General features: G+C 44.8%; 1 protein-coding gene across 4 annotated transcripts in view; it reads left to right on the top strand.

The window, feature by feature from the left end:
- Positions 1-13,186, top strand: part of KCNMB2 (potassium calcium-activated channel subfamily M regulatory beta subunit 2) — a 311,462-nt gene that overhangs the window by 94,870 nt on the left and 203,406 nt on the right. Inside the window, exon 1 of one of the 4 annotated variants that reach the window (XM_083613583.1) lies at positions 6,918-7,349. The exons of the other annotated variants lie outside the window; for them this stretch is intronic. The gene's annotated coding sequence lies outside the window, so the exon portion shown is untranslated. Of the gene's footprint in view, positions 1-6,917; positions 7,350-13,186 lie in introns of those variants that run through there. 4 annotated transcript variants of the gene reach the window in all.

Raw genomic sequence — 13,186 nt, 5'->3', positions numbered from 1 at the left:
AGAGTATTATTATTCGTGGCTGCGCGTGTCGCATAGCTGATCGCTTGTCCTCTAAGAAATTGAGTGAAAACTATCCAATTGTCTTCGGGTAGATTGCGGACTCCTACGCTCACTATGTTAACAATAATATTCTCTTGCTGCTGCTGTTACCCAGCTCCAACTGGAGTGCAATTGCAGGATGAGCAATGTATTACCAAAGAGGTGCACATTGGCATTTCAGCTAAGGATAGAATAATAGACCCCTAGAATGGACAAGGGCCATAGCTCAGTGACAGAGTGTCCTAACTTGCATCCAGAAGGTCCCACATTCAACCCCCTGCATCTCTAGGTGGGTGTGGAAGAGAATCCTGTCTGAAGTTCTGGAGAGCCACCAGTGGTCAGTGTCAACAATACTGAGCTAGAGGAACCAGTGGCATGACATAACATAAGGCAGTTTGGTATGTTCCTAGAATCATAGAGTTGGAAGGAGCTTGGTAGGCCATGTAGTCCACCACAATGCAGGAGATACAGAGCTAGAGCATCTTCAAGAGATGCCTGTCCAATGCCCTCTTGAGGACCTCAGCCAAACACCTAGCTCCACTGTTGAAGTTCTTCTTGTACCATTAAGGAACTTCTCCCAATATTCACTAGAGACTTCACTTGATGTGCAAATGGCAGTTAAGAGAATAGATTTTTGTTGGGACCATGACAGCAGCAGCAGGAGTTCAAGTTCCTACTGTACCAAGATTGTTCAGGCTTCTAACCCAGGGACCAGCTGCCCCACCCTGGATTTAGCACTAGATCAGTTTGGGGACAGGGCTAATGTTTAGTTAGTGGAGGGTTTTTTTGGGGGGGTGATTCTAAGTAAATATTTGGTCAGGAGAGGAGCAGAGGAAGGAGGTGTTGAGTGCATGGAGTTGAATCCTGTGGACTGCTGCTTCACAAGCTGCTCCCACCTCCCGTGGAGAAACCGCTTGTGAAGGAACACCCTGCATGACACAGGATTGAATATCCTGTTGCATGAAATGTTTGACCCTGTGGTGTGCTGATTCATGAGGCAGGCAAAAAAGAGGACCCGGCATCATGCAGGAAGAAGAGGCCAGGTGAGAAGAAGGAGCAGCCAGCTGGGAAAGTCACTTAGAAAGGCAACTTCCACCACTCACCTTCTCCCAGGAAGATGCAGCTGGTCAGGTAGGTCCCTCCTATTCTCCTAGGTGGACTTCCCGCCCAACAACATCTACCTCTCCATTGATTGATTGATTGATTGATTGACTGATCGATCGATTGCATTTACACCCCACCTTTTTCTCCAAGCACCTCAAGGTGGTCTACGTGGTTTCCCCACTCTTCATTTGATCCCCACAACAACTCTGTGAGGTGGGTTAGGCTGAGGGGCAGTGACAGGCCCAAGGTCATGCAGTGGCTGCATGAGGATTCGAACCCTGGTCTCCCAGGTCCACACCTAACATTCTAACCACTAAATTCCTCTGGCTCTCTTGCCTGACTTTCCTGCCTTGGACAGCTGTGCCACCTGAGTTGACCAGTGGCAATCCAGAGCTTTCTCAGCAAGACCCGGGTGACACCCAGACCATATGTCACCATGAATTGGTGCACACACATGCGTGTGCGCGCATACACACACACACGCACATGCACATAGATTGCTTTCACACTGATGATGTCAGCAGTTTTGGCCCCAAGTGCATTGAGGATGGGGGCAGCATTAGCAGTCATCATCTGCTTCCCTCTGGGTGCATTCACTGTATGTTTCTTTGTATTATTATTACACTTCTTAGTCACATTATACCAAAAAAAGAACCCCACCAATTATTGTTTCGTGAGGGGCCAGCTTCCAACATTTTGCCACCTGAGACAAGATGGTGCTTCCCCGCTACTTCCCACAGTTGACTCTTACCTCAATGCTCCTGTCAGTACCATGTCCCCTACCTCACCTAAAAGCAGCAGGTTAGCTTGGGGGCACCTAGAAGAGCCAGGTCTGTCCCCCAACCCCTTGCTGCTCCTCTGTTGCCTGAGGTAGTTGACTCACTCTACCTCAGGGAAAAAATCTGCCTGGATTAGACCAGTTCAGTATTGCCTCCACAGTATCTCGTTTCTTGTTCAGTATTGCCTCCACAGCCTCCCAAGAGGGAGTGATTCCCTGCCCCATCTGGAGATGTTGGGGCTCAAACCTGAGACCTTCTGTGTGCAAAGAAGCTGCTCTACTGCTGACCTATGGCCCTTCCCTATAGCTGTGGTAGCGCTGTACCATCTGAGAGCATATGCAGTTGAGAGCCAGACAAAACAAAACTCCCTCTATAGAACTCTCTCTCCAGAGAAACCCTCCAGGGTAACTCTCTTTCAACATTTTTAAAGCAGTATATTTTAAAAAACCCTCTAGAGGCCTTTTCAGCTTGTTTTTCTTTTTGAGTTTTATTTCTCTTCTGCATGCTAATGCTTTTTATTTAAATGTCAGCTTTGTTTTATAATTCGATTTTAATGTTTCCCTATTGCAATTTTGCAAGTCAGCTTGAGGGCCCAGCTTGGGTTGAAAGGTGGGAATGCGAAAGAGAGGAAAATAAAAATGATAGAACGATACCTTGGGTAGCGCGCGCGCACGCACACACACACACACACACACACAGTTTCCATCTCATCTCTTCTATCCTGAATGCTTTCTCCACTTGCACTATGTCACAATACCTTCCTTCTCTTTATTTCAGCCCTCTGTAGTTGCTGAAAGCGCTGGACTAGCAGTAGGGCATCTGCCATCTCTTTTCAACCTTAGAAGCAGGTACACTGTGGGTTCGCAGCCATGCCAGCTTCCCAACACATTCATACTAGTCCGCCCACGCAATATTGTGCCTGACATCTGCCACCACTGATGCTCTGGTGCCAGCAGACTGCTCAGTTCTGCGTGTTTGGCCATCAGGAACCAGACGGGACCCAACCCATTCTTTTCCAAGGGTCACAATGAACATCAAAGACAGAAGCTGTGCAAGGAGTGGAGAGGGGAGGGAGGAAGAGAGAGAGAGACCTGTTTGTGTTCCTGCTAGTGTCCTGAGCTAGAGGTGAAACTGCATGCCAAAAAAACCCAAAGGTCCGTGCCAAAACAAAACAAAAAAGTTTGCGTTGCTTTTCTTCCAAGCATGAACTTGATCATCGTTCCTTCTGGGCCCAATGTACAGGAGTAAGTGCATGCAAAGCAGGTTTTCTGCCACCTTCCCCTGTATGCAAGGTCCTAAATTGCATGCAGAATCCTGAGCATATCCAGGTAGGACTGGGAGAGGCACCTGACTGAAACCCAGGGGAGCCACAGACTTACTATGTTCCAGTAACATCTAAGGCAGGGATGGGGAACTTCTGGCCTTCCAGATGTTGTACTAGAATTCACATTCTCCCTGATCACCAGATATGCTGGCTGTGTCCCTCCAGCCCATTGACATCTGGAGAGCCACAGGTTCCCCATCCCTGATCTAAGGGCTGATGAGAGAGCATCACCACCACCCCCAGTTCCTTCATTGATTGCCTCTGGTTTGTTGGCTCCCCTCTCCCCAAACCTTGAAACATGACACATGGAGATGTGTGGGTGTATGGCCCTTGTGGACAAGCTGTAGCTTAGTGGCAGAGTACAGGTTTTGCATGGAAAAAATCTCCTGATCTTGCCTTGGCATTTCTAGTTTTTAAAATCCACGTAGCACAGGTGTGGGAGACCTTTGGTGCTCTGGATTTTGCTGGACTGCAGCTCCCATCATCCTTGCCCATTGGCTATGCTTGCCGGGGCCGATGGGAGTTAAGCTACATTTGGAGGTCCAGTGGTTCCCCATACCTGATATGGCAGGAAAGACTCTTCTGGCCTGACACCCGGGAGATCTGCTGGAACTCAGAGCAGACAATAGAGATAGATGGAGCAATGATCTGAATCTCAATAGGACACCTTCATCTGAGAGCCAGTGTGGTGTAGTGGTTAAGAGCGGTAGTCTCGTAATCTGGGGAACCGGGTTTGTGTCTCTGCTCCTCCACATGCAGCTGCTGAGTGACCTTGGGCCAGTCACACTTCTTTGAAGTCTCTCAGCCCCACTCATCTCACAGAGTGTTTGTTGTGGGGGAGGAAGGGAAAGGAGATTGTTAGCCGCTTTGAGACTCCTGAAGGGGAGTGAAAGGCGGGATATCAAGTCTTCTTCTTCTTCTTTATGCTAATATTTCAAATAAATAAAATGTAGATAGAAAGACCATTTCAGCCATATGATGCCACAACTGTAAAGGTAAAGGGACCCCTGACCATTAGGTCCAGTCGCGGATGACTCTTGGGTTGTGGCGCTCATCTCGTTTTATTGGCCAAGGGAACCGGCGTACAGCTTCCAGGTCATGTGGCAAGCATGACTAAGCCACTTCTGGTGAACCAGAGCAGCGCATGGAAATGCCGTTTACCTTCCCGCCGGAGCGGTACCTATTTACCTACTTGCACTTTGACGTGCTTTCGAACTGCTAGGTGGGCAGGAGCAGGGATCGAGCAATGGGAGCTCACCCCGTTGTGGGGATTCGAACCGCTGACCTTCTGATCGGCAAGCCCTAGGCTCTGTGGTTTAACCCACAGCGCCACCTGCGTCCCTTGCCACAACTGTAGAACAGAGTTATCTCAACATTATTTCCCAACTTTGACTGACGCTGTTCAACTAGTACAGTCTAATCACAAGAACATAGGAAGCTGTCTTATACTGAGGTCAAACCATTGGTTCATCTAGTCTTTCCTTGTCTACTCTGACTGGCAGAAGCTCTCCATAATTTCAGAATGATGCTATTTCCTACTGGGAGATACCGAGGATCGAACCTGTAACCTTCTACATGAAAAGCGGATGTTACCACTGAGCTACAAAGTGGTACTGTGCAGACTCTGATGTACCACTTCTGTGGCAAGTAGGCCTATGTCAGAGGGTGGCTGAACATTGCTGGCCCATTCTTCAGTTTAAGAATGGCTGCTAACCAGGAAGTTCAAATCATGCTATTGTCCTAGGCTTGGTGACATTAATTAAGAGCACCTTAATTTCACATTCTGCAAGGACTGGGAGAGTTTCTGATCCTGAGGGTAGTAATAGTACCAGTGGACCAGAAACAACATGTTGCAGTCTGAGGTGCTCGTGTTCAGGGTTCCAACCAGTCAACCATACCTGCTTCCAGAATGTTCCATTTCTTCCGCAACACATAAACACACAGTGTTCCCCTTTTCCTCAAGCAGCCAGTCAGCATTCCGTGCCCACTGAGCATGCTCAGTCATTCTTCCCCCAAGCCTGCTAACCACCTCCTTCTTTGGCTACAAATAGATTTGGTACCTAGTTAATTGAGTCTGCTATTAAAATGTAAGATGATGAGTGCTGGTGTGGCTACATCCCTTGCCAGGGAAAAGAAGGTTAGAGACTGGTTGATTTATTATTATTATTATTATTATTATTATTATTATTATTATTATTAACCCACCCATCTGACTGGATTTCCCCAGCCACTCTGGACAGCTTCCAGCACATATAAAAACACAATGAAATGTCAGACATTGAAAACTTCCCAATTCAGAGCTGCCTTCAGATGCCTTCAGCTGTGTAGTTCTTTATGTCCTTGACGTCTGATGGGAAGGCCCTCTGCTTGGTTCCCTGTAACTTCACTTTTCGCAGGGCCTCAGTGTCCTTAATGGTCCATGAATCTCCCTTGATGGGGGTTGATTCTTAAAAGATGGTTTCAAGATAGTAAGAGCTTCTCCAGAATGTTCCAAAAAGGGAAGTGGGGAGAACCATCAGAAGTTTGAGGAAGTACACACACCTTTCCCAAGTCTGCCAGACTGAAAGGAGGGGCTGATGATGTCTGGGAAGAGGAACAAAAGGAGAAGCTGCTGCCTGAGATAGCAGGACACGGAATGAGGCAGACATAGAGCAAAGCAGAGGGGAAGAGAGTGATGAGCTGACAGCTGGAAGGCATCTCAGGGGGTTGGTTTGGAGCAGTTCCCTGGGAGGCTGATGTGAGGCAGTGGATTTGGGGCTTGCAGGAGGACTTAAGCTGCTTGGTCCCACCTGGGCTCTGCTTGTCTCTTTGTAAATAAATTACAAAACACCATGATCTCCTCCCCAGTGATCTCTCCTCCAAAGGAAAGCAACATTCTGGGGAACTCTGCACATTTCAGGAATGTAGGAGTGGATGAACCTGTCAATTTCTGTTTCCGTTCCTCATTCTTCCAGGCTTAAATTCAGATATCCACATTTCTCTAGCAATTTGTGATTTCTTTTTTTAAAAAAGTCCCCTTGAATATCTGCCTGAACTTTAATACTGTACTCATTTCTCATAATACGTACATTCACCAAATATGCCCATGTATCGTAATATGCACATACGCATTTTGCAAGCAATTCCCCCAAATACAGTGTATTTGATACGTTATTTTTACTAGGATGTGTATTTTTATGCTTATCCCCCCCCCAATATATGCATCACTGCGCACATTATTTTGTTGTTGCAGCATTATTTGGAGAAGTACAGATTTCAAGGGGAAAGTGCACATTGCTTGGAGAAGTGTGAATCAGTTCGTTTCTCCTTAAAATGCAAACGAAGCGGAATTTCTCCTCCATCCCTAGTTAACAATACACAATAAGGTTGTTTGGGGAAGATCCCTTGTCTGGTTTGCCCTGTATAGCTCCCCATTTTTCCCTTCGAAAGAATTCCGTTTTGCTTGTTTTAAAGTTTTCCCAAATACCTGTCAGGCAGAGAAAATAAGCCTGCCTCATGGGAAAATAAGCCCACCAGAATCATGGGAGAAAGGAGCGCAAGCTTCAGGAGGGGGCTGTTAGAATTATCCTTGCATTTTTACGCAAGGACCCTGTTATAGCGCCGAACAGAAATTGCATGCCTATCCCAAGTCAAAAGAAATCTTACCTCAGGCATACTGCTTTTGTTTTTAATTTCCTTGACGTGTTAGGTTTGGTCCTTTGGAAGGGAGGGAAACCCCACAACGCAAAGCAGCTCGCGCCACGAAATTCCCCAGCCCAAGCGTCTGGTGTGTGTGTGTGCCTGTCAACCCCCCGTTGCCCTTCCAAACTATTTCAGACATTTTGAGCAAGGGAGTATTCAGGGAGCGTGAGTTAGCAAGGGGGGTTGTGGCATTAATGGTCCGAAAAGGCTTTAAACGTCAGGAGGTAAGGATGACGGCGCTCGACAACTGGTGGCAGGTCAGAGGATTCCTCCAGATTCTGCTTTATTAATAATTAGGGTGGTGGTTCTCCGCCTCCTCTCCCCCCACCCTTCCCTCACCCCCCCCCCAAACAACAACAAAAACAACAACTCCGGTGCGTTTGGGCTTTTCCGAGGAAGAGAAGATGTGACAAGTCTGAGAGGTAGGATTTCCGCTTGGGAAACAAAGGCGTCTCTGGCTGCTCCCGAGGGCTGTATTGTTTCATTTCGGCTGCTTCGGGGGGTGGGTTTCTAAGGGGATTGGGCATGCCGGATGCGGAGTCGGGAGAAAAGAAGGTTTGGGGTGCAGAAGGGGTGTGGAGGGTTCGCTTCTCATCATAGGAATGGAAGCGGGGGAACCTGCCGGTATTATGAACTGAGTGTGTTTCGGTGAATGGCAGCTGTATTGTCTCGAGAGCGCCAACGCTAGTCGTGGAAGTGATGAGAGCATCCTTGTTTTGCTTCCCAAGTTGTACATTCCACACTGTATTTCCAGAAGAGTTTTTTTTTCCCCCTATCTCCCCCTTTTCAATAGAAAGGAATGCACAGAGGTCACAAAGGCAGCACGCCGGTCTCTTCTCGGTCATTCCGGCTGGGTAGGGACAGGAGTTGAGGATGAAGGGAGCAGGCAGAGGCTATAGGAGGAGAAGGTGGGGCAGGAAATGAGTGGAGGGGGGCGAGAGCCTTGAAAGCGGAGGGGGCGAGGGCTCTGTGCTCTTAGCATGCACACCGAGTCCTCCCATCGCCACCACTGTGCCGAGAGAGAGAGAGAGAGAGAGAGAGAGAGAGAGAGAGAGAGAGAGATAGGGTGAGGGAGAGGAAGAGAGTGATGGGGAGTCTGTTTCTTTGAGTCAAGAGCCATCGAGCATAAACCCCGTTGGAAAGAAGAAGGAACTGGGCAGTTCATCATTTTGTATAATGGCAGGCAGGTTTGGCACAAGTCTGTGGTCAGTGTTCCGGCTGGACAAGAATATTGTGTTCATGCTGAAAGGGGGCCACCTATATTTCACTCGCTCACTCTCAGGGTTCTTTAGAGACAGGGTCAAACAGGGTTTAGCCACAGATCCTGCTTTCAATAACAGTGTTCTGCCACGCAGTCTTTCAAAACACTAAGACCGCCTCTGACCATCTGCAGAAAGCTTTCCTTTCACTAAAAGAAGAAGAAGGGAGTGGCCACCAATGGCTCTTAATACCCAGTGCCACTCCTGAGAGATGTGATCACTCCTAATAGGTCTGGAAAAAAGGAGTGATTCCTACTCTAATTTAACGAAAACTTCATCCAGTCATGCTGATATGCCTTTTTGTCTTGGTGATCTTGGGCCAGAGTGTCACTGAAGGAACATAGAATTGTTGGATCATCTAGTCCAACTCCCTACAATGCATGAATCTCAACTAGATCATGTATGACAGATGCTCATTCAACCACCACATAAAAACCTCCAAGGAAGGAGAGTCCACCACCTTCCAAAGGAGACGGCTCCACTGTTGAACAGCTCTTACTGTCAGAAAGTTCTTCCTGAAGTTTAGTCAGAATCTCATTTCTCATAACTTGAAGCCATTGCTTCAAGTCCTACTCTCCAGAGCAGGAGAAACCAAGCTTGCTCCATCTTCCATGTGACAGCCCTTTAGATAGTCTTCTTAGTCTCCTCTTTTCCAGGGTAAGCTTACCCAGCTTCCTCAACCATTCCTCATAAGGCTTGGTTTCCAGACCCTTGGTCATCTTGGACGCCCTCCTTTGCACATGTTCCAGCTTGTCAATATCCTTCGTAAAATGTGGCACCCAGAACTGGTCACAGTACTCCAGGTCTGGTCTGACCAATGCAGAATAGAGTGGTACTATTACTACCCTTGATCCAGGCACTATACTTCTGTTGATGCAGCCTAGAATAGCATTAGCTTTGTTTTTACTGCTGCATCACACTGTTGACTCATGTTACACTTATTGTCTACTAAGACTGCTAGATCTTTTTCACATGTACCCCATCTTATATTTGCAGCAGGTTCTTCCTATCTAAGTGTAGAACCTTACATTTGTCCCCATTGAAATTCATTTTGTTAGTTTGAGCCCAGTTCTTCCATCTATTAAAATCATTTTGAATCCTGATTGTGTCTTCTGCGGCATTAGCTTGGAGTCATCTGTGAATCTGATGAGCAACTCCTCAATTCCTTCATCCAAGTCATTCATAAAGATGTTGAACAACAGTGGGCCCACAGACAGACCCCACTTCACTTTTTTTCCAGGATGATGATGAATGGTTGGTGAGCCCTCTTGAGTTTGGTCAGTCAACAAGCTACAAATCCACCTAAAAGTTACCTTGTCCAGGCCACAGTTTACTAGTTTCTCTGCAAGAATATAATGGTGGACTTGGCCAAAACCTTTACTGAAATCACTATGTCCACAGCATTCCCCTATTCCACCAAGCTTGTAACCCTACCAAAAAAGGAAGGAGATTCGTCTGGCATTACTAGTTTTAGAGAAACCCATGCTGGGTCTTAGTAATCACAGCATCTTTTTCTAAGTGATCACAGACCGATCATTTAATGAGCTCCCCCTCTTCATCCCTGTCGCAGAGAATGAACCACACATTTTAGTAAGATAGATGGGAAAGTGTTTACTTACATTTCAATGCAGACAGCAAATGCATTAAATTAGTGTGCAGAAAAACACTTCTAAGTTACAGCAAAGTAAAAGTTGGTAGTCATGGCTAACATGGCTGAAAGCAAGGGCTTTAGCCATGCATATTTGGTCAGCTTGCAGGCATAGTGGGAAGGGAGAATCTCCTCACAGGCAAAAGGAAGTATAAAGGATTTTCTCCTTTGTTACAGAGTTCTCACCCAAAGCAAGTGACCACACACAGATTACTCTCTGAGAAGTTCAAGAACTAGCCCTGTGCTTGTGTAGCAAAGCATGCACTTGTGATTTAGGCTGCAAACCCCACAAAGATTAGGATCAGACTTTTAGGGGAGGCAAAGCATATGCCTTTACTGTCCATAGACAGGTGAGATTTGGCAAATCAAAAAAGGAAAGAAAAATAACCAAGTAGAGCAGCAGAAGTTTAAATTCTGTATGCTTTATTCTTTATTCTTCCCACCATTGCAAGCTGGGCTGTGAGATGATGATGATGATGATGATGATGATGATGATGATGATGATGATTTAAAACTATTGATTTTTAAAAATAAAATAACAAAAATGAGTCAATTATTCTATGGGAGTTCTATGCAGCAGGTTTGGATCTTTGTCATTTTCCATTTACCCATAGTGAGGAAGGAAATAGGAGTATAATGAGAAAATAAGTACATAGCACCCATGGAAACACATCACTGAGCTATTTGGAATCTCAACCTGGACTGGTGACTTCCTGCTTGAAACCATCTGAGTCTGCTAAATGTCTCAAATGTTTTGTTGCCAAACAATGAGATCAAGAGCCTAATGAATAGGATGTATTTGGGTATGATAAAATAGTCTGCTGCTGGAAATAAGTATTGGAAAAATATGTGGAAAACTTGAAGTGTACACAAAAAAAAGTGTTGCTTTGCTAGGTGGTAATACTATTGTTTTAAGGCTGCAGTCCTATACCCACTTATCTGTCTGGAAGTAAGGCTCATTGAACTTAATGGGTCTTACTTTGGAGTCCCATATAAAATATAGAATCGCCCTGTAAATCTGCTTTTAAGAACACTATTCTGAAACAGGTTGTGTGGTGGCAAGAAGTCCCCATCTCTGTGAAGCCCGGTAGAATGATTGTTTTCATTAAATCTTCATTAGGAGAAGAATTGCTATACCAGGGACAAACCACAGTAATTTGATTTCACTCATCATATCAAATGTTTCCTTTAAGGAGGATTTTATTACATTAGAGGACGCTCTAAGTGGGTCGTGGTGTAATTCATTTGGTAACGATGTGTGGGTGACACTTTTATGACAAAAGTGCAAAATTCATTGGATGAATTAGTGTCAGAATGACACTGGCAACATTAGGCCCAGAATATTAAAAATTGCTTTTCCCAAGGACCATAATTTTTAATGTGGGCTAAATGACATGCATATCGCTAGTAGAAGATTTTCCAGTAAGTGTCCCCCTGAAAGTTGGGTTTAGGGAGTCTCTTCTCCTCTGCATCTAAAACAAGTGAAAGCAGTCCTTTTAAGAAATATTATGTTGCTTTGGGGTTTTAAAGCTTCCCACCTGTTGCATGCAAATTCCCTGTTTTCGCTTGTGGGCTGAGCTGACATGATGACACAGAATGTTCATAAACAGTTCAGCTTCTGAAGGAGAAGAGGTCAGTCATTGAATTTCAACAGTCAACACAGCTGCCGCCAGGGAATCGGAATGTTTATTGAAGTTGGGAAAACCTAACACCTTACTTAACTTTGCTTTCTGTAAGACTTTTTTATTTTATTTTGTACATTCTGGTGTTACTTACATGAATAAGTTGCTTGTAGTGAGATGAGGCTTTTGCTAGGAAGACAAAGAAGCGGGAGGGGTGCCGTAAATAAATGGTTTTGGCTGCCAGTGCCACACTGTCTAGTATTGAATAGCCTCAAGTGTGTACTTTGCATCTCTTCTCAGCAAAGTATATGTGAGGGATGGACACACACCGGAATGTAAATAACAAAAACATCTAGTCTGCTGGATCGATGATGTTTTTTCTGTGCCTGGTGCATATTGGAAAATTCAAAAATGTTTGCTTAGCTCTGGTTTAAGCAAACATCTCTGTATCTTTGGGATGTGAGGTCTAGATGAAAAAGGTTTATAAAATTTTAAACAGGGAGAGAACAGATAATGGGGGGTGGTTCTTCCTTTTTATAAAAAATAGTACTATAACCCTGCTTGAAAGCTTCTCGGTCTTGTCCAGCTGCCACTGGGAACTCATCTGATTCAGGAGGGGGAGTTTGCATGTTCATATTGACTTGGTTAATATAGTTCTTGAAGAAATGTAATGTCTTGCATGCAGAAGGTCTTGAGATGCCAGGGATGGAACCTGGGACCTTCTACATGGTTGTTGTTGTTTTTTGAGTTTTATTTATTTATTAACGTTCTTATGTTACATCGGTAAACATTATCATATTACATCACAAGGCTTGTCATAGTATAATTTTCAGCATGTATACAAAGTTTATATACAAGGTTTGCATACCTAAAGAAAAGAAACAGGGGCAAAAAACTATTCCAAAATCATATATGTACCAACACTTTGGACTTCCTGTCTATCCCGTTGTATATTCCTTTTTTTACAGATGAATGTGCTCTTATTATTGTATATTTCTTTACATTTTATCTAATACATTCCTATATCAATATGTACCCTTGGTCTTATTTCTCAACTCAGTCTCTCTCCAACGTCAATCGAATGCTAACATAGATAGCGGAGCTTTACTACATTTTTGAACATATATCTTATATCTATCCCACTTTTCCATAAATTTTTGTTTTGAATTGCCTCGCAGGCTATTTGTCAACTGCGCCATTTCAGCAAATTCTTGTAGCTTGTTATGCCAGTCCATTATTGTCAGGGCTTCTTGTTCCTTCCACCCCTTTGCCACCAAAGTCCAAGCTGCAGCTGTTGCATATAAAAATACCTCCCTAAAGACATTCAGGATGTCCCAGCCAACAATACTTAACAGAAACCTGGGACCTTCTGCATGCAAAACAGATGCTCTATCTGCTGAGCCACAGCCCTTGCCATCTTGTGTTATGCCATGTGATTCATTTATATCTTCAGAAGTTTATTGGTACCATCTTCAAGCCCCTTGTTTCTTTAACCTGCATACAGATAGGTCTGTTGCTTCTTACCTGTTTTGGGAATTCTTTGAGAAATTGTTCTGGATATACTCATCCAAATTATAGGCCACTCATGACTTTCAAATAGCAATAAATTGTTGCTGCTTTGCTCCATTGCCCATGTTCTTATTGCTGCAGATGAACAATTTTGTGTGCTAGTTGTAAGGCTAGTAAAAAGAGGACTTCACCACTGATCTTATTATCTCATTGGGATTTAA

The sequence above is a fragment of the Podarcis filfolensis genome, assembly GCF_964270895.1.
Source record: "Podarcis filfolensis genome assembly, chromosome: 5".
Classification (NCBI taxonomy): Eukaryota; Metazoa; Chordata; class Lepidosauria; order Squamata; family Lacertidae; genus Podarcis; species Podarcis filfolensis.
This window is presented reverse-complemented; position numbering and strand designations above follow the sequence as displayed.